Raw genomic sequence first — 11,177 nt, forward strand, 5'->3', positions numbered from 1 at the left:
ATTTATCCAACAAAAATACAAGTTGCCCAGTTAAATTTTATTTTGAGGTAAACAATGAATTATTTTTACTGTAAGTATGACCTGCACAGTATTTAAGATTAACTTACACCAAAAAAGTATACAGTCTGTCTTGTATTTTATCTGGAAACTCTAAACTGAATACAAGTAACATTATACACAAAATGCATGGAGAAGTTACTTGAATACTGAAAGTAAATGGAATCAGAGATTCAGGAAGGAGAACTAGAATTAGGAACAACCTGATAAATTTATTGAGTATTTTTGTTTGTTTTTGTTGTTGTTGTTTTCCTTTCTCATTTCTAAGCCAGGACTGACAATCAATCCAAGCCCTAGAGCTGCAACCAAGCATAGAGAGCAAAAATTTCAAGTGTTCCCTTTCTGGTCTGAGGAGTGAAAAAGGAGGTCCTGTGTAGGATAGAAATGGGAGTGATTCTCTAGTTCATTGTCCAATTTTCCTTCCTTCCTACCTTCCTTCATTTCTTCCTTATTATTTCTCTTTTCTAATCATGACACAAGGCGAGCCACAGTACCAAAACTGCAAAGCAGCGTATGTACAAGATTGAGAATAACTGTAATCTGAAGACTGTAGGGGGAAATACATTACTTAGGTGTGGAGGCAGACACAGATGCAGGAATTGTGTGGTCATGTGGGGAGACCAAATCCTGTGCTTTCTGGTCAAGTAGTCAAAGAATTAGAACTAGACACTCCTTGATGCCAGAGAGTGTTGGGAAATTGAAGATAATTTGTTTTAAAATCACATATAACATGATGAAATTCTGGGGTCACTCTTGAGATGTGCATGTATCAAAATGATCCTAAACATTATTTTAAAGTTTAAGAACTAAACTACAAAGCAGACTACCACTCAGTTTCCAGGTTTCTCACAGGGTGGTGTGCACATGGGGTGGATTCAAACAATACTCTAGAAGCTTTGAAAATTGAGATGAGTTGTACGTACAATCCACAGAAAGTAGCAAAAATCAAAAACAAGTTACATAATCCCAATATACAATGGCTCAGAGTAAACATTCTCATTCCAAACTGAAGAAATAGAGAGACAGAAAAAGCACAGGATCGGGGCTGAGGAGATAGCTCAGTGGTGCTGTGCCTGCCTGGCAAGTGCAAGTTCTATCTCCTGTATCAGAGGGAAAAAAAAAAGGCACAGGGTCAAGGCAAGACCAAACCCCAGCACTGCAAACATTAAGTCCTGTCATCCCATAGTCAGCCTTGGGGCACATGATGGCATGGTGTGAGTTCCAGTGGCTTGGGTGGCCCCACCCCATGTCCTTACTGGCTGCAGCCCGCATGACCTCTCTGAGGTTGGCTGTGCTGTGCTTGTTGTTCGTAGCTGTCCTCAGCAGACATTCCACATTCCTGACGTTTACTTTCTGGGACCTCCCACTTTCAGCTTCATTGCCCAAGCTCAATGCACCCAACTCTCAGGGGCTCCTTGCCAGGCCTCCCGGGTCTTCTTTTGAAATCTAGGCAGAAGCCTCCATGAACCTCAACTCTCACATTCTGCATATCTGAACAACCATCCATACAGACAGCACCAAAGACTACCACTGCATCAATTAGTAGTCTTTCCCCTTTTGGTCAAAGCTGCAGCAGCTCATGAGGTGTCTGGATGGCTGAGAATGGTGAAATGAATCACAAGAAACTGATTTCCTAGGAGGCCCTTCTTAAGCAGGAGTCTCAGGGTCTCTCTTCTCAAATGAAAGGTTTATACTTTTACACCTTCCATCCTGTGAGGTGGGGGTCTTGCTAATTTTCTAACATACCCTCAAAGCGTCTCTCTTCTTATCTAGTTCAAAATACCTGGCTTCTTTTTAGCAGCACTAATCTCTTAGCAACCATACCTCCTTTGTCCCTAACTTCACACATAGTTTTTTTTTTTTCCAATTTTTTTCTGCTCTACTTTTTGCTCCCACTTCTCATTGTACATCTGGCTAATAGCAGCCAGCAGTACCCAAGCCACAGACTGAACATTGAGATGCTTGATGTTCCCTCTTCCAGATTAATAGCCTGTCACCTTAATTTCAGCTTCCAGCAAAGTCTCAGTCCATGTGAAAAACGCAGGCAAACTTTGCCAGTGTTACACGCATGGTCTGTAGTCCAGTTCCTAACAGAGTCATCATTCTCAACTGAAGCCTCATGAGCCTCGCCTTTATTCCTCATATCCTCATCAGCATTCTAGTCTTCAGAGCTTTTATCAGAGTTATCTGTGAGTCTGTTCCTGCAGCATTCTGTGTTTTCTCTAGCCCACATCTCCAAACTTTGCCAAATTCTTTTCACAAACCAGTTCCAAAAGCTTCTGAACCACATGGTTAAATATGGTCACAGTAATGGCTCCACGTCTCCATACCAATGTTGTACAAAGGTCAGCTTTCCCGCTGTTGAGATAAACTGCACAATGCTCACAACTTAAATGAGAGAGATACAATTTTGTTTACAGTTTCACAGAGTTCAGTCCTTGGTCAGCTGACTCCAAGGGAGAAAAATCGGGTAAAACAGCGCAGCAGAGCAAAGGAGCTCAGTTTATGACAGCCAGAAGCTGGAACAGATTAGAAAGCGGGCCAGAGAAGAGGCCAAAGACCAGACATGGACCTGAGCATTACACCTCCATGACCCATCCAGAAACATCCAGAAGTGTGTTTTACTCATCCATAGGCAGTTTCCAAGCCAATCAAGTTGGCAATTAGGTTTAACCAGCACAAGGAGATACCTATATTTAACGTGATTCAAGCATGTGCTGGTCAATATTGATTATCAACTTCCCTGGATTAACAGACTCACACAGAGGTGATAACATTTTGAGGGCATGACTCACCTTTGGGTTATTAGCTGAATGGGGTATTAGGAGGTGGGACCTAGGTGGAATAAGTAGGTCATGAGGGCTGTGCCCTTAGAGAATGAACCTGATCCCTGGCCCCTTTCTCTGGCTCTTTTAAACTTACTGCTCTTCCCAGACACCATGAGTTGAGCAGCTTTTGTCTGCCATGCCCTTCTCCCATGCTGTTTCTGCCTTGGAACCATCAACCATGGGCTGAAGCTTCTGAAATAATGAACCAAAATAAACCTCTCTTGTGCTTGCTTCAGCAGCACATATACTAAAATTGGAATGATACAGAGAAGATTAGCATGGCCCCTGTGCAAATTCATGAAGCATTCCATATTTTTTAAATGAAAAAAAAATAAATAATGAAATAAACCTCTCTTCCTTAAATTGTGAGTGTCAGGTATTTTGTCCCAGTAATAGAAAGCTTCCCAGTACAAAGCAAGGTGTACTATTAATATGTACAATTGTTATGCTTTCATGTATCAGGTAATAAAACAATTTGCAGAAGATGAGATTATCAACAACAGAAAATGAACAACCCAACTTTAAAGAGTTGGCAGATACTAGATTTATACCTATATTTCATTTTTATATAACTATTGGAAATTGTCTTTTTATTTCATTTTCAAAACCTCATTACTAGTATATTAAATTGATTTTTATGTTCACACTCTATTCTACATTCTTATTAAATTCATATATTAGTTCTAGTAGAGCCCTTACAATTTTCTAGGTACACATATCATATTGGGTAAATGAATTGCTTCCAAATGTTACACACTGTATGATTCCATTCATATGACAGCCTGAAAAAGGCCCGAGGTTATAGATGTTGAGAAGTTTTCACTCTAAAAAGGAATTTCACAAAGGAATTTTTAGTATCAAGTAAATATTCTCTATTTTGAGTATGTATTGGTTCACATTATATAATATTTGTGAATACATTTGTATAAGTTCACAAACCTATACATGTTTAAACTCAGAACTATCTCAGAAAATTCAATGTGTATTTTTAAAATTTTGTTGAAGTAATAAACACTACAAAAATGAGGAAAGATATTTATAATATACATCACTTACTATTAAAAAGTCACAAAAGTTACATAGTATAAATACATTATCATAAGGGGAAAAATGCATATATGTATGTGCTTGTAGGTATATAGGAATATAAAAATATCTTTTAAAAAATATCTTGACGCAAAGGAAACTCATAACAGAAGTGAAATTTTGCAAGAGTGAAATTTTAAACTATTCATTACAATGTTTTTATAAAATTTTGGGTTTTTTATTAGAATTTGTATACGAACAGACCCAGCAACACTGACTTGTCTAAGATCACAAATGGACAAAGTAATAGATCAAAAAGGGTTCTAAACACGTTTAATGGTTATCAGTAACCACAGGCAGTGAACCCTAAAAGTCCATCAAGGAAGACTGGGTGACCTCACAGGCTGTAGGGAGTCACACCTTAAGGACAGGAAGAATGTCATAGGTGGAAGCAATGGCAGAGCATTTTTTAAAAGAACATCTTAAGCACAGGAGTAGGGGCAGGAAAAAATAAAGCTTCAGAATGGCCCAAATAAGTTAGATTGATTGCATAGATACACACTAGTATAGAAGATGATACTGCTAAGGTGCAGAGTGTGAGAACTCTGAAAAGGCTGTATGTGGTCTGATCATTGGGAATACATTAATGGGCTTCAGATGACTTTCAGATGAGTTTTTCAGTAGAGGGGACAGAAGCTAGAATACAGGAATTTAAAGAATGAATGATGGGCTCAGTAGCACCACACCTGCCTTGCAAGAACAAGGTCCTGAGTTCAATAACCAGTATCAAAAGAAAAAAAAAAAGGCCGGGTGTGGTGGTGCACATCTGTAATCCCAGCACTGGGGAGTTTGAGGCAGGAGGATCGCTGTGAGTTCCAGACCAGCTTGGACTACATAGTGAGTTCCAGGTCAGTGTCGACAACATAGTGAGACTCTGTCTCAAAAAAAAAAAAAAAAAAAAAAAAAAAAAAAAAAAAAAAAGAAAAGGAAAAGAATGAATGAATGATATGTAAATAAGAAAGGAGAATCTGTTTCAAATGAGAAAGAAATTTACAGCCCAGTAATTTAAAGGGAAAACAACATTAACAAAAAAACTTAGTTACAAGGGTAATGTTTATGATAATGGATAATAATCATGTTTCAAACAAAAGGAAATATGAGCAAGTGGAAAAGAAGGGAAGAAAAATATTAAAGAGCTCCAGTAAAAACAAGTCAATAAGAGAATGAGAATAAAGTGGGAGCCTTGGCAAAGAGAGGCTACAGCTCTGCCTTGACCACTGCGGTCAAAGTGACAAAGACAAAATGTAGTATATGATATGGCAGATTGTATTTTCTTCAGGTGGCTGCAACAATATCCACCGTGTGTTTTTCTTGCAGTTTCATTTGTAACATTCCTCTCTTTGAAAGGTAAGAGCTACCATCCTTTTCCTTTGAATTTGAGTGAGATTTGTGAGTATTTCAACCAATACAGTACATATGATATGAAAACTAGGACTGAAGCTGTCTTATAAAAGGAAATGTAGCTTCTTCCTTGCTCTCTGGAACACTCGCACTCAAGAAGTGCAAAGGCTTGGACTCTTTCAGCTTACAAGAAAGCCAATCTATATGGAAAAATTACATGTGATCCTCTAGTCCTCAGGATTTGTCCTGTTTCTTCTATCACACACCAGGCTTGGGTTCATGACTCTTGCAATGATTCTAGCCTGAGTCTTCCCAGAGCTAAGGCACATGGATACCATGAAGCATAGGCAAATTACTCACTATGCCCTTCCCAGATTCCTGACTCACAAAAGATGAACTGGTTACTGTTTTCTACGACTAACCTTTGAACGTTTTGTTATGAGAAATAACCAGAACAAACTTCCTTAGTTTATTAGAAAACCACTGTTCTATATTCACTAGGTTCTGAGGCAGTCTGGAAGAAGTCGTAGTTTACACTCAGAAGGCAAATTTAGGCATGTCAGGCAACCATATGTGGCCATGCAAACCAGCCAAAAAGTCAGAGGGTTGGTAGCTGGGACTGGTGGTGCATGCCGGTCATCCCAAAACTTAGGAAGCTGAGGCAAGAGAATTGCTGAGAATTTGAGGCCAGGCTGGGCTATGTAGTGAATACAATTACAGCCTGAACTACGCAGAGATCCTGTCTCAAAAAAAAAAAATCTTAAAAGGTTTGCTGCTGAGAATAAGGAAGGTCAGGATGGACGAGGGTTTTGATGAATAAACTATAACAGTTAATGTTCTCAGAAAACAACAAGACATCACTAAAAAGATTGTTCAGTAGCAATGAGGACCCAGCTGGATTAAATAGCAGGCATTTGGGAACAGCCATATCAGCTCGGTTGGATCACATCCTCTAGCAATGTTTACCAGTTTGGAGGACAAAGTTGGAAATTTAACAGTGGGAAAGATCTGAATTTTATCTAGCATGACAATTACTTGTACATTTCTTAATTCATTTACCAAACATTAAACATCTACTATAAGCCAGAGCTATGCATAATGGAGTGAAAGAGAATGATATATAACTGAATATTGAAGTATACTGAAATATAAGGGCTTTGAGAAAATTTTGAGAAGCTTTTTAAAGTGGAAATGAAATTGACCTGCTTTTAGTAATTGCGTTCAAATAATACAAGCATAGCAGTTAAAAGAGTAAGGCTCAGATAAATTAAGGGTCCCTGTACTCCTGAGATTCTACAATTAGACAAGACCCAAAAACAAGTGAGAGAAAGGGTGACGATGACAAGATTATAACTAAGTAATGCCTGAAGTTTGGTCAGATTAAATGTTAACTTCCTCTGGTTCTAACTTATTTTCCTTCAAGCTACTTAACTGGTCAGTTCGATGATAGTAGTTAGCCATGATTTCAAGAATAGGCAGTTATTTCCCAAAAACTTATTTCAAAGTTTGCCTGGTCAGGTATGGTGGGGCATGCTTGTAATCCCAACATTCTGGGAGGCTAAGGAAAAAGGACCCCAAATTCGAACCCAGTCTTGGCAACTTAGTGAGACCTTGTCTCAAAAGGCAAAGGTATAGGGATGTAGCTCAGTGTGAAAGCCTTGGGTTCAATCCCCAGTGCTGCTTTAAAGGAAAAAAAAAAAAAAAAAAAAAAAGGCTTGGATGGATTTCTTTGTAAGGAAGCTTATTTTAGCCTAGCTGAAAACTGATGTTTAATGTGTCTAGGTTTTAAAAGAATCTGTGGTGCTCTGAAAACTGAGGAGAACTATCCTGACATTATGCTTCTTGTCAGTTTTTTAAAATAATCTCAGCTCTTCTGAGATACTCATCTCTGAATTTTCTTGGTGCAAATGGTGACCTTTGTTCCATATTATATCATATTGACTGAAGACAAATGGTGTTCTATAACCATGAGTCTGTGGGCTGTATTGGGGTAGGACACACAGCCTGTCTGCATTTCTTGGTAATGCTAATGGGACTTATGAGTTGAATAGTCACTCCTTGGTATCATTGAGAGATTAAGTCCACTAGAAAGCAAAACCCAAGGATGCCTAAGTCTCAAATAAAATGAAGTAATATTTGCATATAACCTGTGTACCTTGTCCCATATGCTTTTGATTATCTCTGTATTACTTATAATACCTAATGAATGTAAATGCTATGCAAATAGGTGTTTTAGTGTATCGTTTAGGGAATGATAAGAAAAAGGACTGTAAATATTCAGTATAGATGCACATTTTTCAAATCCAGTAATATTTCAGTTCAGGAATGCTTCTGTTTGCAAACTATTTGGTGTGCAAAAAAATTTTCAAAACTTTGCTTCTGTATGCAAACTCCACATCAGTTGACAAACATGACCATAACCATTTTCCCCACACAAACACAAATGCAGCTATCTTCCCCAAAATCAGAAAACAAATTAAGTTTTTAAACCAACATGCCACTGTATTTTCTTTTTGTGTTCGGCTGAATTCATGATTGTGGAATCCATGGATGTGGAGGCCCAACTGTGTTTGATTTTAGTGGAGTCAGGAACTTTGACAGTTAAGTCTGGTCATGTAACTAGGATGGTCCTACATGACCAGCTTGTTATAAATGATCTGGACCAAAAGCAGGCAGTGGGCCTCCTAGTAATAAGGTTTTTTTCCACACACTGCTAATAGTTTAACACATGGTGACAAAGCATATCTTGTCTGACCCAACAATGGAAGGACAAGAGAGCTGGATGTGAAATCTGCATATATTTTAAGTATGTACACTTTCTCTAATGTTGTTGCTTCTAATATAACTATTCCATGAGTTAAATTATATGAGTCCTGCGAGTTGTTTTAGCAAGCTGTGATGGAACACTTAAGATAATTGATTTAATTAATGCACAGAGCATGCAGGGTAGGAAGGATAGAAGATCTCTGAGGAGACTTATTTATTTATTCGGCCTTTATTGAGTGTTTACTGGTTTCAAAAATCTCACTAAGCAACTGCCAAACAAAAATAATTCAGACATGACCTTTGATCATAAGATGTTCACATCGTGAGGAAAAATATATAGACATGCAAGCAAAAGATCACAACCTATTGCAATAACTGCCAAAAGAGGGGTTTGCAAAAGCAACACTGAAGAGAACAAATCCTATTGAGGGAGTATTTTTAGGGCTGCATATTTAAGCTTAGTCATAAATGATGGGATAAGTTGTCAAAGAGAAATATAAAGGGGAAAAAGAAAAAGAAATATATTCAAAGAAATATTGTTTATATACATTTTCATCAATAAGGAGCTATTTATATAAATTATAATAATAGTGCAAATGAATATTATAAATCCACTATAAAACATAAAAACATTCTCTAACCAAAATATTTGCTGTGCCTTAAATATATATTTCTAGCCCTGCAGTAAGACCATGCTCATGAAATATGTTGGGGCCATATTTCTTGGACAGAGTTACTGAGAAAGAAGCAATATGTTAGGAAATATTAGTGGCAATTTTCCCAAACATGTAGCCACAAAATTAAATGGATAACAAACAAAATAAACATAAAGAAACTCATACCCTAGTACACAGCTATCAGTTGATGGAAGGAAAAACCTTAAGGGACAACTAATACTACAAAAGAGCAACAATTGAACTGACACCTGACTTCCTAATAGAGTTAGTAGATTCTAGGATGTGATAGACTTGCATCCTCAAAATGTTGAAAGAAACAGCGGCCAAAAATTCTATAGCCAAAAAAAATCTCTCTGAAATTCAATTGCAACTACTATGGAAATCAGTATGGAGATTCCTCAAAAAAGTAAAAATGGAAATTCCATTTGACCCAGCCATTTCCCTTAAATGTGTCTTCCTGAGTTTAAAATGTCATATCACAAGAATACATGCATACCTATGTTTACAGAAGTACAATTCATAATAGCTAAATCTTGGAAGCAGCCTACATCTTCATCAACAGATAAATAAATGAAGAAAATGTATATGTATATACAATGGAGTACTACTCTACCATAAAGAAGGATAAACTCCAGTCATCTGTAGGGAAATGAATGCATTTTGAGACCATAATGTTAAGCGAAGTAAATCAAATACACAGATTTGAATAATGCATGGTTATTCTTACATTAGAATCCCACCATAAGGACCAGGGATTTACAGTGATTCCACTGCCTACTTCACAATGGCAAGGTCCTGAGTTGAGCCCCGGTACAAAAGAAAAAGAAGCCCAGTATAAAAATAAAGTGCAAAGTATGAGACAGGCAATAGAAAAAAAGAGAGAGAAAAAATATTATTGTAATCCAGCATGGATTATGTTTCCAAAAGTGTACCTGGATTTAATATAGTTGTGCTGTATGTTTTTTGTTTTTTGGCTTGTTAGTCTGGCTGTTAATTAACTATGATAATTAACTGGATAAGGGTTTATTAAAATAAATAAATGAATTTGATGCTGTCCCAAAAGAAATATTTTTAAGAGAAAGGAAGGAGATAAAAAGAATTGAGATGTGTTATGTACATGTACCAATTCCCCACAATGCATGTAATCATTATGCACTGCAATCATATTCTAATAAAAATTTAAAAAGAAATTTTTGAACAGAAAATATAAACACAGCAGAATAAAACAATTAAGACAATAGGAGAGTAATTAAATTTACAATGTATAATAGTGAATTAACACAAGAAACTTTTTTTAAAGCTCTAATAATATTTGATCAAAAACCTTGCAAGACTGGCAAGATTGCAAGACACTAGATCAATATACAAAAATTAATCATATTTCTGTAAACTAGATATGCACATTCTGAAAATCAAATTAAGAAAAAAACTATTGGCAGGGTATGGTAGTGCACATATGTGAACCCAGCACTCAGGAGGCTGAGGCAGGAGGATCACTCCAAGTTGGAGGCATGCCTTGGCTACAAAGTGAGTTCAAAGCCAACCTGAACTGCATAGTGAGATCTTGTCTCAATATATATATATAATACAGCAAAAACAATAAAATAGAAATAAATTTAATAATCCCATGTAGGCAAAGATGAAAACTACAAAACATTACTGAAAATGAATGACTGAATAACTTGAATAAGTGGCAGGATATCCCATGATCGTAGGCTTAAAGATAATATTATTAGGATGACAATGCTACACAAACTAATGTTTAGACCCAACGCAATCCCCCAAACCCCATCTGACTATTTTGCACAAGTTAAAAAGATGATTCTAAACTTTATATGTAAATGCAAATATCCCAAATACTCCTTTTAAAACAAGGAAAAACGTTGGAGTACTCCTATTTCTCAATTTCAAACTTACTACAAGGTTGCCATAACAAGACAATGTAGTAACAGCATAGGGAGCGATACATAAAGTACAGAAATCCTACTGAGAGTCTCACATATATGACGAACTGATGTGCAGGCCATCAGGAAGACTTAAAAGGAAATGATTGTTCTTTTCAACAATGCAGGGACAAGCAGATGTCCATATTGGAAGAAAGAACCGTATACCTCCCTATATATAAAAATTAAATCAAAATGAACCATACATCTAACTATATCAGCTAGAGCTATAAAATGTTTAAAAGTTAGAGTAAATCTTCATGACCATAGATTAGAAAATAGTTTCTCAGATATAACACCAAAAAATTACAAGTTCCAAAGGAAAATATAGACAAATAAAATTTTATCACATTTGAAAAGCTTTGTGTTTTGAAAGATACCATCAAGAAAGTAAAAGAACAACCAGCAGATTGACAGAGAAAATTTGCAAATCATGCATCTGATAAAGGATATGTTTACAGAATATTTAAGAAGCCCTT

At 36.7% G+C, this 11,177-nt stretch overlaps 1 pseudogene; it reads left to right on the forward strand.

The window, feature by feature from the left end:
* Positions 1-3,108: 3,108 nt before the first annotated feature.
* LOC117287019 lies at positions 3,109-3,202 on the forward strand (annotated as a pseudogene).
* The last annotated feature ends 7,975 nt before the right edge of the window (positions 3,203-11,177 follow it).

Source organism: Fukomys damarensis, unplaced genomic scaffold (assembly GCF_012274545.1).
Source record: "Fukomys damarensis isolate Sample0158 unplaced genomic scaffold, DMR_v1.0_HiC HiC_scaffold_19, whole genome shotgun sequence".
Classification (NCBI taxonomy): domain Eukaryota; kingdom Metazoa; phylum Chordata; class Mammalia; order Rodentia; family Bathyergidae; genus Fukomys; species Fukomys damarensis.